Source organism: Cyprinus carpio, chromosome B6, assembly GCF_018340385.1.
Source record: "Cyprinus carpio isolate SPL01 chromosome B6, ASM1834038v1, whole genome shotgun sequence".
Classification (NCBI taxonomy): domain Eukaryota; kingdom Metazoa; phylum Chordata; class Actinopteri; order Cypriniformes; family Cyprinidae; genus Cyprinus; species Cyprinus carpio.
The window spans coordinates 1,360,763-1,380,386 of NC_056602.1; the positions used below are offsets into that span (position 1 = coordinate 1,360,763).

General features: G+C 36.9%; 2 long non-coding RNA genes across 2 annotated transcripts; one reads left to right on the forward strand and one right to left on the reverse strand.

The window, feature by feature from the left end:
- Positions 1-1,847: 1,847 nt before the first annotated feature.
- On the forward strand, positions 1,848-3,202 carry LOC122137543. The gene is made up of 3 exons (XR_006154934.1): positions 1,848-1,985; positions 2,749-2,818; positions 3,076-3,202. It is a non-coding gene; the product is annotated as an uncharacterized LOC122137543 (long non-coding RNA).
- On the reverse strand, positions 1,871-3,486 carry LOC122137544. The gene is made up of 3 exons (XR_006154935.1): positions 3,423-3,486; positions 3,157-3,293; positions 1,871-2,004 (listed from the first exon to the last, which is right to left on the reverse strand). It is a non-coding gene; the product is annotated as an uncharacterized LOC122137544 (long non-coding RNA).
- Positions 3,487-19,624: the final 16,138 nt, after the last annotated feature.

Consider the following 19,624-nt stretch of genomic DNA (forward strand, 5'->3'; position numbering starts at 1 on the left):
AGAGAGAGAGAGAGAGCGTGTTTAAAAACCAGCCGCACGTCTTTAAAGTGCCTTTGATTTGCATCATTAACCGTTTTGGACACTGAACCTGACGTGAAGCCGAGTTGTGCGCTTGGACACGGATCCCATCTGGATGTGATTCTATGGGCCGGAAGTTAAAGATGTTTAGAAAATTGCAGCGATTATAAAGCTCAAACGCCATTGGCTGCTCAAATCCAAGAGCAGAACATCCTGCAGCCAAAGCGGCCCAATAAAAGCTGGCGAGAGTCGGGAATCTTTTCACTGAGCACATGGTCCTCTTTAAATTAGAGGCATTTTATTATTATGGAAATAGACCTGCTTTTCTGTATAATTTTGCTTTGAACTGCATTTTTGATGAAGTTACAGGCCTGAGATATTGTGACCAGACAATATATTTGAACAGGGGTTTCTGGGCGCAGTTTCTCCAAGTGCTCATATACACATTTGGATTTATGGATATTTTCTTGGCAGACTCTTTCTAAACAAAAGTGCACACAGGCTCTTTTCCAAACCCTAGTGAGCTGCCTTCCTGCGTCCCTCACAAGGGACTGATCTGAAACACACTGCATGAACAACAATTATTTATAGAACACTAATTTGCAATCATCATTTAACTATATATATATATATATTAAATACAGTAAAAACACTAAAATTATGAAATATTATTTTAATTTAAAATAGCAGTTTTCTGTGTGAATCTCTGTTAAACTGTAATGTATTTCTGTGATGTGCAGCTGTGTTTTCAGCATCATTACTCCAGTCTTCAGTGTCACATGATCTTCAGAAATCATTCTAATATGATGATTTACCTACTGCTCAAGAAACATTTCTGATTATTATCAATGTTGAAAACAGTTGTGCTGCACAATATTTTTGTGGAAACCGTGATACATTTTATTTTTCAGGATTCACAGATGAATATAAAGTTCAAAAGAACAGCATTTATTTGAAATAGAAATATTTTGTAACATTATAAATGCCTTCACTGTCACTTTTGATCAATTTAATGCATCCTAGTTGAATAAAAGTATTATTTACTTTTTTTTAATAACCATTTATTAATTTATTTATAGTAAGAATAAAAAATAAACGTTTTATATACTACTGTTTTACTATGAGATATTTTAATATATAATTTATTGATTGATAAATGCAATAAGTATATACATATATGAATGTTTTGTAAGACTGCATGCAAAACCCTTAAAATATCAAAACACACACACAGACACACATATATATTTACTTGTATATGTAAAGTTTGATATATAAATATATTTATCTTCATGCAATGCATTCTGGAATTGCCTTCTCTGTGAAGGATGCATGAAACCAAAATGAGGTGCATCTTAATTATCCTGACAACCTTTTGAAACTTACTCAGTGACTGTTTGGATTTGATGCATAAATATTTGTCAGTTTGCTTTAAGAAGATGCAGAGATGTTTCTCTCTTAATAGCAGACTCGTAGCCCGCCGGCTATTGTTAGAAGGATGCTCACCCTTCTTTATTATTTCCAGAGAGAGAGTCAAACAGACTCTGATGGCATTTCCTGTGTTTGCTGAAACTCTCTCGGATGTGTTTGGCAGTCTGTGTGAATGTGAGCTTAAACTGCGGCGCTAATCTGCTGGACGGAAAAACTTTTTCAACCCACTCAGAGACGAGTCGATTATCTCTAGAGACGCAGAGATGATAAAAAGATATTTCTCCACAGCGCTACGGATGCAGACGCATTCAAAGGCTTCTTCTCTCGCCAGCTCCTCTACAGAATCACTCTTAATGAAAGCTTCAGCTCCAGCTCTCCAAGCCCAGATTCAGTCGCAGCCGTCTAACCCTCGGCCTGCAAACCAAGCGGTGGCCATCGCTTTCGAAAAATCAGAAGAAATTAATTTCCTCTCTGGAGGAGACGACATTCCAGTCGTAAGGCCTTCCTGTCATCTGCGGGCCATGAGCGTCTCACAGGTGAATCTGATTACAGACACTGAACACAGAAAAACACACACATTCAGATCACAGCCCTTACATTGACATTCAGTCATTTAGCAGACGCTTTTATCCAAACGCAGCTCACAAATGATGACAATAACGACCCTTCACACATGATTAGATGAAGATTTCTGACCCGCTTATTATGAAGCAGAAGATTTCCCATGATGCACTGCAATGAGATGAATGTTATTTTAAAGTGAATAAGCTTTTTTAAAATATTTAAAGATTTAGATATACTATATATATATTTTTTTTTTTTCTTTGTGTGTGTTTTTTTTTTTTTGTGTGTATTTTAGTGTGTGTGTGTGTGTGTGTATTTTAGATATCTTTGCTCATACGATATGTTACGATGCGATATGATATGATAGATAAATAGATAGATAGATAGATAGATAGATATCAGATAGATTTTATAGACAGTACTGATAGCCTCTTAGTTCATAGATAGATAGATAGATAGATAGATAGATAGATAGATTGATTGAGTGATTGATAGATATAGATACACAGTGGTAGATAGATAAATTTCACTTTTCTTTTCTTAAGATTGAATTCAGCACAAAACGATGTTTTACAGATAGACTGAAAGCGATTGTTCATGATGCAAGACTGAAACTGTTTAATTCTGAAAGTGATTGTTCATGTTAACCAGAGATCTCTTATCACTGAACAAAACGCTCGACTTTAAACCACACAAAGAATATGAACACAAATACATAAATCACTGCTTTTAAAGGGTCGTAAACGGCTTGGAGGGGAAGAAGAATTGGCCAAGAATCAGAGAGAAGATTCAACCTAGAGCTGAGGTCAAGACACACACACACACACACACACACACACACACACACACACACACACACACACATCAAAAACACACACACTCAACTCCACACACACACACTTAACCACACACACACACACACACACACAACATGCCAACACACACGCATACGCACGCTCACGCTCACACACACACACACGGTCTAAATGTCAACAACCACATTCCTAATTGAGATGAACTTGGACCTGAAATTAAATGTTTTTTTTAGACAAACAACAACAGCAACTAAATGCCAGAAGAAACAAAGAAGAGAAAGAAGAGAATGAGAGTTTACACACACAGGGAACGTCAGGTTTCTCTCACCTGCAGCAGGACCAGATGCTTTCAGGATAAACCCCTTTAAACCCGCTTTCATCATCCCTTCAGTCACAGATGGCTGTTTACACCTGTATTACCTGCTTTGTGCATGACTGGGTGGATGTAAAGGAGAATATCTGTGGCTGCAAACATCAGTGTGTCAATGCAATGTGTGTAAAATAAAAGTTGCTTAAATATCATATAAATCTCAACATGCATGTATTTTTAAACGTTCATCAGACAGTTGTTAGTTTAAGCTGAATGATTCTCACCAGTAGATGATTTGTTCAGGATAGACCTTCTGTCTGCATCATCATCAGGATCAATGAAATACAGACACAATACACAACAATAGACAGAGAGAGAGAGAGAGAGAGAGAGAGAACGAGTGAAACGCAGCGGGAGGAATCACTTAACATTCCCACATCAACTATTTCCTGTTCACAACATTTCTACTTCCCCCTCCTTTATTTACAGTACAGCTTCAATTCCCAAGCTCCACTGTTTACCTCCAATAATGACATGGAACTATTAATCACAATCCCTCGCTTTTTACGGCATTTTCCTGTAAACTTGAGCTCTGCGAGAACAAACAAAACACGTTGGGTTACCATAGAGTCAGAGCGGTTTGAAGTCTCTCAGCATTTGTTGAAACTGTAAAAAAATAAATAACCGGGTTCCACTGCAGCACCTTTAACCTGGAGCCGCTGGGGTCAAAGGTCAGCGCTCACCATAATGTCATCATCTCCTTCACATACTTTTTTCCACACACGTGTGAATGTTTATGTGGGTCATGTTCATTAAATGCATGCAAACACATCATGTTTATTAGTTTATGCAGACTGTGTGACTTCGCCGGAGATCAGATCGCATTTTATGACCAATTTATGCAGAAATCAAGAGGGTGCACATACTTTTTCCCCGCGACTGTATCCGAACATAAAAGGCGAGGATGATCGTTCAGATGATCACTAACAGTACGATGTGATATATTCATGTTTACTTCATAACATCAGTGTGGAACACAAGCAGTTCAGTTCATCAAAACACATGAGAGGAGCGCTTGATCACGCCACCGAAGCGCTCGGGGCCGCGCAGACCGTGTGTTTGATCGCGTCCACCTGCGCTTCTCACCGGCGGGCCGCTTTCCTCTCTGAGCTCCTGCTTTACTGCCGTTTGTATAACAGATGACAGCAGTGATGAACACAGTCGTATTATTAATGTAAGACTGACAGATAGCGACGTGAGTTATGGCCGCCTTTAGTTCAGAGTCACCGTTTCATGAGGCCTTTCACTAAAAGCCATACATAAATGTCATTCGCCAGTGACCATAAACTATTACACAGGCAATTGGTTAGAAGATTTCCTCTGTTATCTATCACGGTTATTTACTCGTGTTTCTTTGTGGGAGCAGACGGACCGCGCGCGTCTGAACCGAACGGCGATCTGCTTCATTATGAGGCGTGTTGTATTTTGCAGGTGTTTTGAGGCTTTGTGAATGAGGGGTATTTGAGGAGACGCACCTAAAAGGTCTATTACTATGATAATGGAGCGGAGGGAGGGAGGGAGGAGGCCCCGGGCTAAATGTAGAGCCGCGGCTTTGCTCAGAAATGGCTTATTTAAATATCAAACCTGTGCACGGAATTGAGTGCTGAACCGTGACACAGGTACTGATGCGCAGAGGAGACGGGAATCAGACTCTTGCAGCACGCACTTATTTCTCTTGTAAAAATAAAACCATAAAAACCTCAATGAGTCACTAGCTCTCATGCGCTATCACTGAGGAAAAAAAAAAAATAAGGTATGTGGTTGCAATCAACTTATTTCATCTACATTTAAATAGATTTAGTTTACTAACATTTTTTTTTTTTTTTTTTTTTTTTTTATGTAGCTAAAATAAATTGTTTGCACCTTACCTTAAAATAAATAAATAAATAAATAAAAATAGTATAATCTTTTTCAGTGTAAAGGCAGCAAATTTAGGACATGAAATTGTTGTGAAATGGTTCCAAAACTTTGAAATGTCCAGTTTTCTTGTTGTGATTATAATGTTATTTAAAGGTTACAAAAACATTTCTTACAACATTCTGCTAAATACATTTTTTTTTTACCCAAAATATAACATTTTTTAATGTTTATTTTTAATATTCTAAGAACATTAAAATGTCTATTTATAATGTTATTTAAAGGCCACAAAAACATTTCTTAAAACATTCATCAAGTACAAATAACACAATAAGGACATTCAGAGAATGCTGTTCTAAAAACATTAATAAAGTACAAATAACATCACAAAGACATTTCAAGAATGTTGATCCCAGAACATTTTTTCTAAACATTATGAGTGTATATCACATATTAAGGAAGTTGTAAGAACATTCCATAAACCATTACTTTAAGAACATTTTGTCCTAACATTTATATAACTTTTGATAAATGTTAGTGAACGTTGTGAGAACGGGTCCAGATTTTAAAAACACTTTTTTTTTTCTTGGTTATACAAACGTCAAGGGAACATTCCATTTTATCAAACATTATAGGAATGTTACTTTCAAATGTTCTCTGAACGTTCTGAAACAAGTAGCAACATTTTAAAAAAACAACTCATGATTGTCTGATTTTGTTTTTGTGATAACATTTGAGAACATGGTTAAATGCGGCACATGCCATTGAACAAGCTGATATTAGATGGTTACTAAAACGACGTTTGTTTCATTTGATTTTCAATTCAACCTGCACACGAGAAAAGTTTAAAAGAACCAGGATTCACACTGTCAATCCCACGTTAATTTTAACACCTCATCAACGTTTTAACACCTGTTCAGTTCAACCTGCGCACGAGAAAAGTTTAAAAGAACCAGGATTCACACGGTTTTGGAAAACCTGGATATACGAGGAAATCTCATTGTGGTGATTTCTAGACTTGGAAAAGTCATGTAAATTAATACATTTACATATTTTAAGCTCTATAATATTTTATTGTGTAGAAAGTACAAAACATTTTATTAATCTCATCCTGTAAAACCGGTAAATTATGAATAATTTTTTATGAAACTTTTTTTATTGAAACTAAATCAGATTTAAAAAAAAATTTAAAATAAAAAATAAATAAAAAAAAAAAAAAATAAACGGAATAATAAGTTAATAAAAAAATAAGGAAAAACAATACGGTCAGTTTGATAACATGGATAATAATATTGATCCATCAGGCTCTTATGGCTGATGTAGTCTAGATAAAGTGAAAACATGAAAATATGCAGTCTGGAACAGATGCAGATATTTATGCAATGAAATTCTGATGTTTGTAATGTAAATCAAAGATATTTATGCAATGAAATTCTGATGTTTGTAAAGTAAATCAATGAGATCTTTATAACAGTAGAGCAGATACTGACATAAACTGATCTAAATATCAGTCATCACTCTATATCTCCAGTAATGTGTCTCAGTGAGATGAGATGTAAATGATCCAAACATATAATGCAGTGATTGAGAGATGAAGAAATAAAGGCTCCTCAGAAGATGTGAGATGTTCTGGAGGCTTGTGAAGATCATTCCTCCGCTGAGGAACAGTGAAAGTAAAGCTTCTGGAAACAAACGCTCCTCAAAAGATCCTGATGATCAGATTTGAGACTCTAAAACATGATTGATGGAGGAATCAAGTAAAGCTGAGCTGCTTCAGTCAGGAAGGAGTTCATTGGAGTATTACTGCAGTTATTCTGATGATTAACTTGATAAAAATCACACACTCAAGAAAAATAAAGCAGAAAGACTTGTGAATCACACTAAACAAGCTTTTACCGGATAAAAACTCTAAACTATTAATGAGACGACAGAAGACATGCAGTAGATTGAGTGTGAAACAGTTTAACAGCAGAGTTGATCATGTTAATCAAATATAATTCATCCTTTATTCAGTAAATCACAACTGGATGTTACTGAGGAATGGCTGTGTGTGATCAATAAATGATCTTTTGTACACCTGCAGAACGAAAGCTTCCGCTCTGACTCTCGTGTCGCGTTACAGACCTCGAGCTGGAATAACTGAGTGTGTGTGATAAAGGCTGTAAGTGTATACCTGCTCCATTACCACAGAACACATCAAGCCAAAGTTCATTATGTGTATAGCAAAACCAATTTAGCTGAAGAGGCTGGGATCTCGTAGGCCAAGCGGACGCTCCTCCACCGACCCGAGCGAGCATCTTCATCCCTGATTACTGCACCTGACCTCCACGCTCCCTCAGAAGGGAACACGGCGTCTAGCTGCGAGGGAGATCTGATGTTGGGAACGCATTCTAACAGCTGCTTCAGCTCATTACATATGCGATGATTAGTAGCATTATAAGTTCATAACATGTAAACATGTGTTTGGTACAGAACGAGGTGACGTTTTTGTATTAGGAGCGCGTTAGCGTGCTCTCCGTCAAGTGCACTTCAAACAAACAGCGCCTGAAGGGTTCAGCATCAGTGTCTGTTGACTTTAGGGACTCGCAGGAGGAAGTTTCTCCATCGCTGCGTCATTTGCTTGGGTTTTCTGTACGTGTGAACAGCCACGGTGAGCTTCGAGGACAGAAACACTGAAACGGCTTCCACATAAATAACCATTAGCAGACCACCGGGGCAAGTTGTCACAAGGCCTGTGTGTCAGGTTTGAGTTATACAGTTAAAGCTTGTTTTGCTGATTTCAAATGTTCAAATCTAGTTCCAAATGTCTTAAATATAATTAATTTTAATGCTTTTTAATGACCTTAATGACTTACCCCATATAGTGTGACAACATGCCCCGCTGTTCAACAAAATAATATTTCCCACCCAATACCTTTTGTAGACAAAACATTTATATCTATACAGAAAATAATCCTATAGAGAAACTACAGCGTGACAACATGCCCCGATATAGAAGTCAACATGTGTTCAATGTACTGCATCTTTATTCCTAACCACAGAAATCAGTCAAGATCTTTATTTTTATATAAGGGTTTATGTCTATACAAAAGTATATAATCTTGCACAGAAAGCAGAGTGGAGTAAACAGTGTGACAACATGCCCCAGTCTGCCCTACTAAGCTGTCTTGATACTATTATATGAGATACTGTTATATGAGAAACCCAGAAGCAGGTGAAGTGAGCACTGAGAGTTTTTAATAAAAATACTTTTAATCCTCTACTATGATAATGACTTTTAATATTTGCTTTTCAGAAAGACACAAAGAGGTTTTGCTTGCTCTGGTTTTATTGTGACAGTGTGTGTTCACTAAGCAGGTCCAGAATGAGCAGGTTTATTTGTTAATCCAACAAACATTTCCCGTTTCATATTGTTCTCGTTGGGCACTCTGTGGCAAACGCAGTTTATTTTGATTTGCTCAGTTTTGCTTTTGCGTATTTATGGATTTACTGAGCGGAAACTCACAGGCACGGAAAACACAATTAGAGGAATATTTGTGCTCAAATATTGGTCTTGTATTGGCTCGCATTCCAGCAAAGTAATTATTGAATTTGTGGGGATCAAACAGGGCAGCGCGGGCAGGTAAATACTGTCGGCCAGCGGCAGAGAATAGAGCAAATCAAAGCCTTCATGAGTCTGTGTTCCCTGCAACTCTGAGTTTATTATGAGACGACAAACCTCCAGCACATGTGAAAGAGAATAAAAGAGAGCAAATGCAGGCTGTGCTAATGATAAGAAAGGTTACTCCATCACACATACAGTACATATATTTGCTTGTGATGAACTGAGCTCTCGAAGCTGCAGCATCCGCAGACATCAGCCTCGTGTGTTTCTGTAGAACAGACACAGAATGTGGAGGAGATTCTGCTGGATCTGAAGCACTGTAACACAGCGTGTGTGTGTTTCTAACACAGACGACTGCTGCACCCTACAGTTAGAAGACAGATCACCACCAGACTCACACACACATTCACACACAGCTCTGGTTGTCTCTGTAAACTGACCACAGAACAATCATTAATGTATTCATCATTGATGAAATCACAGTTACACTGAAGCCAATGACATGAAAGAGTAACTGATCACAAACACCAATCATTTTCCATTTCCAGTCCATCATACAGGGATTATTCATGCACAGAAAGAGACAACAGTCACAGAAAACCTGAAACATTAGAAAATGTAAAATAACATTTTCCAGGCCTAGAAATTAAGTGTTTTTATTAGCTTTTATATTATATATACAGTATATATATATATATATATACTGTATACTGTACTGTACTATATATATATATATATTATATATATATATATATATATATATATATATATATATATATATATATATAAAAATATATATGTATATAATGCTCTTCTCCGAAATGTCTCTTTTGAGTAAAACATGGCACAGTGTGTGTGTGTGTGTGTGTCTGTCTGTGTGTGTGTGTGTGTGTGTGTGTGTCTGTCTGTCTGTGTGTGGTGTGTGTGTGTGTGTCTGTGTGTGTGTGTGTGTGTGTCTGTGTGTGTGTGTGTGGTGTGTGTGTGTGTGTGTGTGTGTGTGTGTGTGTGTGTGTGTGTGTGTGTGTGTGTGTGTGTGTGTGATTTTTGTCAGTGAATCATTTCAGTTGGTTCACACACATCAGTCTGAATGATTCATCTGTGAAACTATCAGGATCAAAGTGATTCTTATCCAGTAAACACAGATTTATGCAAATTCATCTGTCAAACCGTGTGAGAAGCCTGTGCTGGTCAAACATAGTCAGATGTGATTGTGACACAGAGGAAGTGAATGTGGTTTGATGGACTCTGACCCTGACATATGGACATCCAGACACCTCACGGGTAAAGAAAACCCCCAACAAGATCACAAAAAGCAGCGAGCGAGCGAGTGCTGCTGATGCCAAAAGACTGTTACTCAGTAATTAACACTTTGAAGCAGCAGCAGTTCTGCAGTATAGTTTCATCTCTATTCGTAGCGAGGGGTTAAACTGGGATTTCGGAGCTGAAACCTTCTGCTGTGACATGTGTTTGTGTTCTGATCTGATCTGTATTCACATCACCTGCTTAAACTGAACATACATGTGATCAAAAGAGCACCGGACACTCCCCCGTCTGTCATTGGTCAGTCAAACAGTTAGTCCCGCCCCAAACTCACGTGATTGGTTGAGTCAGAAGTTGACATGTTGAGAAAGTCACAGTGTTTCACTTCAAATGACTGACGTATAAAGACAGAAATCCCACATCACCTGACTCAAAGTATGAGCTTCTCATGCTGCTTTCCTTAAAAAACAATGTTTGAATGTTGCTTACTCCATCTGTAACACCGTAAAGATCATTCTCTAAAACATTTATGAATATGCTGTGACGGAATGGATTAGATTTTAACCACCAAAATACTATTTGATAAAATCATTCATTCTAAATTCTGATTGGACGAGCCGGTTGAGGTTGTTATAATACTGATGACACACTGATGCTGCGTTGCTTAGCAACCACAAACTGCTACAGTTACACACATGAATTATATTGCTTGGAATTATGATTACTATTAATAATAAATGTTACTTATTAAAGCATTGGTGCTCATTTTAAACATGAGGCCATGTAAAGACATTTTTCAAAGTTGTAAATGAAACAGTTTATTGTAGCACATTTTACAAGAAAATAAAATGTCAGTCTTTCTGCTTTAGAATTTCACGTTTAATCCACTACTTGCTCATTCTTTGTAACTGTTTGTGACAATTTACTACCAGTTTCTGTGTGGAAATGGTATCTCACAACATTTTTTTTTTCCAGCATACTATAATAGTTTCATTAAAGCAACTGTTGAAGAGAAATGAGGATCCTGTCATTATTTCTAGAGCGTCATTCGGTCAGAATCTTCACAATGCTCTTCTGCTTTCTGAGGACAAGAGGAACTCTGTGAGATTCTACACACACACACACACACACACACACACACACACACACACACACACACACACACACACACACACACACACACACACACACACACACACACAATATCCACAGTTAAGCATTAGTGATGACATGATGTTGAGTAAATAGTTTCAGGTGAACTTTCCTTTAAAATAACATGAACTGATGGTGTTCTTCTACATTCTGCTGATTTCTGTCCTCACACACGACATGAATGAGATCTGTTGCAAGAGTTTTGTTTGGTTGTGTCAGTGTGTGTGTGTGTGTGTGTGTGTGTGTGTGTGTGTGTGTGTGTGTGTGTGTGTGTGTGTGTGTGTGTGTGTGTGTGTGAAGTCACAGAGCTCATGGTGTGGACAGAAGCACAGATTGCAGTGTTGACAGTGAATCTGAGCTTTTCTCTGAGAATCGTGGCACCTTTCTCTCTCTCTCTCTTTCGATTTTGGCATAACTTTCTGCAAATCTGTGACGCGATCAGGCATCCGGGTGCTACTCTCTCTCTCTCTCTCACTCACACACACACACACACACACACACACACACACACAGGGACAATAGAACGAGAGGAACACACAGCCATATACGTCCATCTCATGTAACGTTCTGAGCTGATCGCTGAAGAATCTTTCCATGATTTATTGTTACCAACACATCAATAATTTCTTCTATTTCCTCAGTTTTTACACACACTGTAGTGTTGACTGCATTCATGATCAACCAGTGATTCTGTGGTGTGTGTGTGTGTGTGTGTGTGTGTGTGTGTGTGTGTGTGAGAGTGTGTGTCGTGGGTTGTGTGTGTGTGTGTGTGTGTGTGTACTGTTTATAGAAGGAACTCAACTCAAACAAATCCAGAAGGAACTTGATATTAGACATGTCTGTTAGTCACCACTGTTTTGTTGTTTCATAAAGAATTCAGCTGTTGAGCAACACATGACTATTTGATTTAAGATTAATATATTTGGTTGAGTCAAATCTCATCTTGTGGTTCGTGTCCATCAAGCTACAATAAAGAAATAAAGAAATAAATAGATTTTTATATATCATATATTAATATATAATTTATAGTAATTATATATGCATTATTTGTTGCATATATGACTTTTCATTTATATATAATTAATATATTTATGGTAATTTATTTATTAAATATAACTGGAAACAAACTAATGTATTCATTATATTATTATAATATATTCTCATTGTAATGATGGTTTCTGTTAATTTACTGGATACAAATTCTATGTGGTTATTTAATTTATTTATTTATTTTTTACACTAAATTTCCAGATATTACTGTTACAGTAATATGAATACAGCACATCAACTGGTTACCAGAGTTATTATACATTTTGAATTATTGAGGTTAATGTTCAGTGTTTTATGAAACTCCTTTCAAAGACCAATTGAAAAAAAAAAAAATAAATAAAAAAAATAAATTTTTCTTCCAGAACAAAGGTTTTCCAAACACTAATTTTCGTAAAAAATACTAAACCGCCACTGGCTGCAGATCTGCCAAACGCCTGTGCTATTCCTCTCCTAACTTTATTTAAAGTTTTGCAGATGTAAAGTTCTGAAGATGATGTGTTTGGACTTTCTCAAGTTCCTTAAGTGAAATCTGCGAGGACGACTCTTCTCTTATCTGCCTTCTCTTCAGCCTCATCATCAGACGTATCAAAGTGAAATTGTCACTCCAGAATAATCAGCTTGCATCAGATACAGGGCTGCTGGCTGCGGGCTGCGTGTGAAAGCGTGTGGTGGAGCTGCGATGCACACATTAGCCGAGCAGGAAGAGCCCTGTGCAGCTTTAACATCCTAATCAGGCGTCCTCACTGAGACTATTGTCTGCGGCGCGCTGCAAAAAAACACTTTATGGGAAATGAATGCAAATGCTGCAGGATGCCAGAAACATTTCACACAAATGGAGAAGTGCTTCATTGCTGTTGACAGAGGTCCAAAAACATGCTCGATGGTCTGTGTGTGTGTGTGTGTGTGGTGTTGTGGTGTGTGGTGTGTGTGTGTGTGTGTGTGTGTGTGTGTGTGAGAGAGAGAGAGAGAGAGAGAGCAAAATACAACAATAAAAGCAAGGCAGGGAAAAGGTTTAGGACTGATGCGTTGAGAAAAGAGTCTAGTCTACAAAAAAGGAACGGAAATAAAAATGTTCAGTGAGACCACCAGTGTTTTCTGGCAGCCTTTTGTGTATGTGTGTGTAAAAATCTGCTGCTTTTGATTCTTTCAGTCATTTTACAACGATGTGATTCAGATGAAAGGAAAGCATTTTTCTTTTTCTGAGCAGGTGTTTTGGAGTGTGTGTGTGTGTGTGTGTGTGTGTGTGTGTGTGTGTGTGTGTGTGTGTGTGTGTGTGTGTGTGTGTGTGTGTGTGTCAGGTCTTGAGTGTGGTTAATCAGGAAGGTCAAATCTTCAAAGTGAACACCTGGCTGCAGAATCTGTGCTGTTACGAAGCTCTAGAGAGTCTGATGTCTTTTCAGACGCAGTGTGAATGGTGTGAGAACTGTTTCTGTCCAGAACTCACTGCAGGATCAGTTAAACCTTTAACGTGATCCTCAGCACTCACAGCTCTGACTCTGTTTTCCCTTCGTTTTCTCCTGAGGGATTTAAAAAAAATTGTCTATAAAGAGCTCCATGAACCAAATCAACATTACAAACTCTGGTTTGGAGCAAAAAAATAAATAAATAAATAAAATAAATAATAATAAAAAATAAATTAAAATAAAATAAAATAAAGATACAAGATTGAGCACTTTAAAAGTGATGCATCAAATTATTTATTTATTTATACTCAGAATTGCACTATATAACATTTTCCTCTGAATTCTGGGTTTACCTTTGGGTTTGTTTGTTTGTTTGTTTTCACCTAAGGATACAAAAATTAGTGCTACTTTTTATTTCACAATTCTGACTTTTTCCGCAATTGCGAGTTTAAGTCTCACATCTCTGACTTCTCTGGTACTTTCAGCACTAAGTTCAGGACGATATACCGAAGAGTTTAGATAAATAAGAGATGCAACGCATTGCCACACGGACGGGTTCCGCTGCACTGTTGCATGTCTAACGCGTCTGCCGCTCCGCACATCAGAGATGATTTCATATTCGAGAGATGCGAAAGCATCTGCTGCTTCCAGAACAGCGGCGAAAAGCGCGTTTACGGCGCGAAACTCGATCTGCTGCCCACCTGGACGCACACGAAGCACAGGTGTCACCTCTGATCCAGCAGCTCGAGCGGCGCGCGCGCATGTGTGTGTGAAATGAGCGCGTGAGAACGCGAGAGGCTGGTTTTTGGATCTGCTAACACCTGTCGTGCTAAAATTCGTGTTACATGGGATTGTAAATCAGCTCCGGGAAAAGCGCGTGCCAGAGAGCGAGAGAGAGAGAGACTCGCTGTCCAGCGCACCTCTGACCTTCTGGTGCTGATTCCAGGTCAGAATGCAGCATGTTTCTGAATCTGCTGTTATTAGCGGCCATTCATATGCAACATTACAACCGGCTTTAGGAACTGAAAGCGAGAAAAGACACACACACACACACACACACACACACACACCCACAGACTCCAGCCACACAAACCACACCCACACACAAGTGTGGTCTCTTCATAAAGCTGCACGTGAGCATGTACACTTCTCATGCGTGTTGCTCATCTTTAGTTCACATTCAAAACAACAGCGGGATAATGTGAGACATTAATAAATATATAATATATATATATATATATATATATATATATATATATATATATATATATATATATATATATATAAGATATATGTATATATGAGTTGGCATTAAAGCTGCTTCTCACAATAAAACAAACCCTGATTATTCTGTATTGGACATGAATGATTGGACATGAAATGAATTGAATGATTGAACTATGTTTACATTAATTCAGGTTAATGAACAGCACAGCAGATATGGGTGAATATCATCTCTCTAAAAAAAAAAAAAAAAAAAAAGAAAAGAAAAATATTGAGAATTGTATTAAAACACTTGCATGTTGTAAAAAGAAACACTTGCATGTTGTAAAAAAAAAAAATAAAAAATAAAAAAAAACTTTTCACATTACAGTATTTAATTAATTAATTTATTTATTTTCATTAACAGTAATGACACATTTGGAGTGTGAAATAAAGCCACAATGTAAATGCTCTTGATTGCTTTCATGCAATTTCAATCTAATCGCTAATCATTATATGTATATATATATATATATATAATATATAGATATATATATATATATATATTATATATATATATATATATATATATATTATAGTTATAGAGTGAAATTGCAAATGTTTAAGCTTTATGCAGCATCTTGATGATCTTGATTTCTATTGTTCTTGTTTCTTCTTTTAGCTAAACATCTTTGTGGCTGGGATTTCTTCATTTTGTCATGTGTAGAGATGTGTTTGGTGTGTAAACAAGGGTCACGCTCCGAGCGGCTCCTGCACACAGCCTGAGGACACGACGTCCAACTGCACTATTCAGACTTTACATAATTGTGCAAAAAAGTGTGAATTAAACTAAATGAACATCAGCATCTAAACCTGTTTCATTCAAAGCAAGCTTAGAGAGAGAGTAGTGTGTCTCTGATGTGTGTGTGTGTGTGTGTGTGTGTGTGTGTGTGTGTGTGTGTGTGTGTGTGTGTGTTGGTTTATTTTTTCATTTATTTTTTGTTCTAATCAACTGCACAGAACAAAGATGAGAACAAAGAAAATACTAAGAATTATTTTGTAGCAAAGTGACATTTTCAGGCCAGTATTGCTAATGCGGGGTCAGGACGGGTGTAGATGACTCTTCGCGGTCTTAATGACTGAATACAGTTGTGTTTGAGGAGGAAGAGTCTCAAACTGGACGTGTAAAGCCTTGCCATCTTCAGTGCGGACAGAAAACTCTAAAACTGCCATTAAATATCAAAAATGTTCCTTCATACTGCGTCTGGACCCTTTTGTGGGCACGGTTATAAATATTTCAGTATTTGGCACAGTAAAAAAATGATGAATAATATTTGTTGTGGATGAGAACTTTGCATTCAACTGTAAAATTAAAAAATTAATTACTCAGGATACATAAAGGAACAATATAACTTTGAAAGCCTCCGAGATGGCGCGAAAGTTGATTATTTCCATTAGGAGGCAAAATATCTTCAGAGATATTTCAGACTTTTAATAGCACAACGTGGGATGAACGCAGGACAGAATAAATAGACTCTTTGTTGGGTTTTCCAGCGCGTGAAAGATAGCACTTCATATCCAGAGCGTGTGCACGACACAATTAAAATCTATAATAAAGTATATTGGAATATAGAGGGAAGTGTGCTGATCACATAAGCTCATATTTAACATAAAACACACCGGCAGCATGTTTCTGAATCTGCTGTTATTAGCGGCCATTCATATGCAACCATTACAACCGGCTTTAGGAACTGAAAGCGAGAGATGACACACACACACAAAGACTGCAGCGGAAGTGTCTCTTCATAAAGCTGCACGTGAGCATGTACACTTCTCATGCGTGTTGCTCATCTTTAGTTCACATTCAAAACAACAGCGGGATAATGTGAGACATTAATAAATAAATAAATATATATATATATATATATATATATATATATATATATATATATATATATATATATATATATATGTATATATGAGTTGGCATTAAAGCTGCTTCTCACAATAAACAAACCCTGATTATTCTGTATTGGACATGAATGATTGGCATGAATGATTGAATGATTGAACTATGTTTACATTAATTCAGGTTAATGAACAGCACAGCAGATATGGGTGAATATCATCTCTCTAAAAAAAAAAAAAAAAAGAAAAATATATTGAGAATTGTATTAAACACTTGCATGTTGTAAAAGAGAACACACTTGCATGTTGTAAATAAAAAAAAAAAAAATAAATAAAAAAAAAAAACTTTTCACATTACAGTATTTAATTAATTAATTTATTTATTTTCATTACAGTAATGACAATTTGGAGTGGAAATAAAGCCACAATGTAAATGCTCTTGATTGCTTTCATGCAATTTCAATCTAATCGCTAATCATTATATGTATGTATATATATATATATATATATATATATATATATATATATATATATATATATATATATATATATATATATAGTTATAGTTATAGAGTGAAATTGCAAATGTTTAAGCTTTATGCAGCATCTTGATGATCTTGATTTCTATTGTTCTTGTTTCTTCTTTAGCTAAACATCTTGTGGCTGGGATTTCTTCATTTTGTCATGTGTAGAGATGTGTTTGGTGTGTAAACAGGGTCATGCTCCGAGCGGCTCCTGCACACAGCCTGAGGACACGACGTCCAACTGCACTATTCAGACTTTACATAATTGTGCAAAAGTGTGAATTAAACTAAATGAACATCAGCATCTAAACCTGTTTCATTCAAAGCAGCAGAGAGAGAGTATAGGAGCTCTGAGTGTGTGTGTGTGTGTGTGTGTGTGTGTGTGTGTGTGTGTGTGTGTGTGTGGTTGTGGTGTGTGTATTTTTTTCATTTATTTTTTGTTCTAATCAACTGCACAGAACAAAGATGAGAACAAAGAAAATACTAAGAATTATTTTGTAGCAAAGTGACATTTTCAGGCCAGTATGCTAATGCGGGGTCAGACGGGTGTAGATGACTCTCGCGGTCTTAATGACTGAATACAGTTGTGTTTGAGGAGGAAGAGTCTCAAACTGGACGTGTAAAGCCTTGCCATCTTCAGTGCGGACAGAAAACTCTAAAACTGCCATTAAATATCAAAAATGTTCCTTCATACTGCGTCTGGACCCTTTTGTGGGCACGGTTATAAATATTTCAGTATTTGGCACAGTAAAAAAATGATGAATAATATTTGTGGATGAGAATTTGCATTCAACTGTTAAATTAAAAATTAATTACTCAGATACATAAAGGAACAATATAACTTTGAAGCCTCCGAGATGGCAAAGTTGATTATTTCCAATTAGGAGCAAAATATCTTCAGAGATATTTCAGACCTTTTAATAGCATGGGATGAACCGCAGACAGAATAAAAGACTCTTTGTTGGTTTTCCAGCGCGTGAAAGATAGCACTTCATATCCAGAGCGTGTGCACGACACAATTAAAATCTATAATAAAGTATATTGGAATATAGAGGGAAGTGTGCTGATCACATAAACTCATATTTAACATAAAACACACAGGCGCGGAGTAATCAAACGGCCTCATAATGTGTTTGCCCTGACACTATCAGCCGGCTGGATTTCTGTTTATAAGCTGCTGTACTGGAGCTTTATAGAACACGTGTGCGGCTCGTATGAGAGCTGATGTATCGTGAACGAGGAGGAACGTCTGACCTCTGTTACATGCTTTTACACGCTTCAATTTATGCACCGCAATCTCCATGCTAAATTTATTTGAATGCAACATAAGCAGTTTGAGATGATCAAATAAATAAATAAATACCTGTCCTCCATGAGGATTGCATGTATGGGTTTAGAAAATAACCTGAAGAGTGACCTGTGTGATCCTGGTTTGGGCTGCTGTCCCATTTTCACATGAGTGTCACGGAATTGTCCATCTGAAAATGAGCCAATCAAAAGACCATCAGGCCATGCATGCACGAGTGCACAAGTACATACATGCACATTCATGAGTGCACAAGTGCACAAGTACATACATGCACATTCATGAGTGCACAAGTGCCCAAGTACATACATGCACATTCATGAGTGCACAAGTGCACAAGTACATACATGCACATTCATGAGTGCACAAGTGCACATGCACAAGTAAATACATGCACAAAGACATTCTACACATGCACAAGTGTATAGGTATACAGGCATAAGTGCACATGTACAAGTACATACATGCACAACTACACAAGTGTCCAAGTGCACAAGTACAAGCACAGGTGCAAAAGTACATACATGCACAAACACAGGAACAAACAAACCTCAGTAATTAAGAGAGTGCTAGAACTTACTTCATATATGATTAAGTGTGATTAAAACAGATGTCTTATTCAAATAGCTTGTCATAAACATTTTGACAGTTTAACTAACTTTAACTTGTTCAGCAAGATTCTCTTCCGTTGAGCTGAAAGGGAAAACAGTTTATGCTGCTGTAGCATCTCCTGTGGAATCACTGAGAATGCATGCAAATGACACACAATAAAAAAAAGTCATACTTGCCTTGCTTTTACTTTTGTTTTCTTTATATTTCATATTCTTTCTTTATACTTCATCCCAAGCACTTCGCTGACACCCTAGTCAAAAAAACTTTATTAGGGGCAAGATTGTTGTTCAGGATCAGAATTTTCATATTTTAAAAGACAATAGTAAAAAGGCTACAAAAGACAATAACAAAAGTACATGAAAGACATTTGAAAACTGCAAAAAATAATTGTTCAAAATGCATAAAGGTAAAAGATCTCAAATATTTATTGATATGTTTTTATTTTATGTTCTAAGAAGTGTTTTCACTTGTCTGTGAGAGTGTTTCAGGCCTTTTAGAGATTGAGTAGTTGGTTTATTTACAGCTGTCCATTCAGAGTCATGTCAGA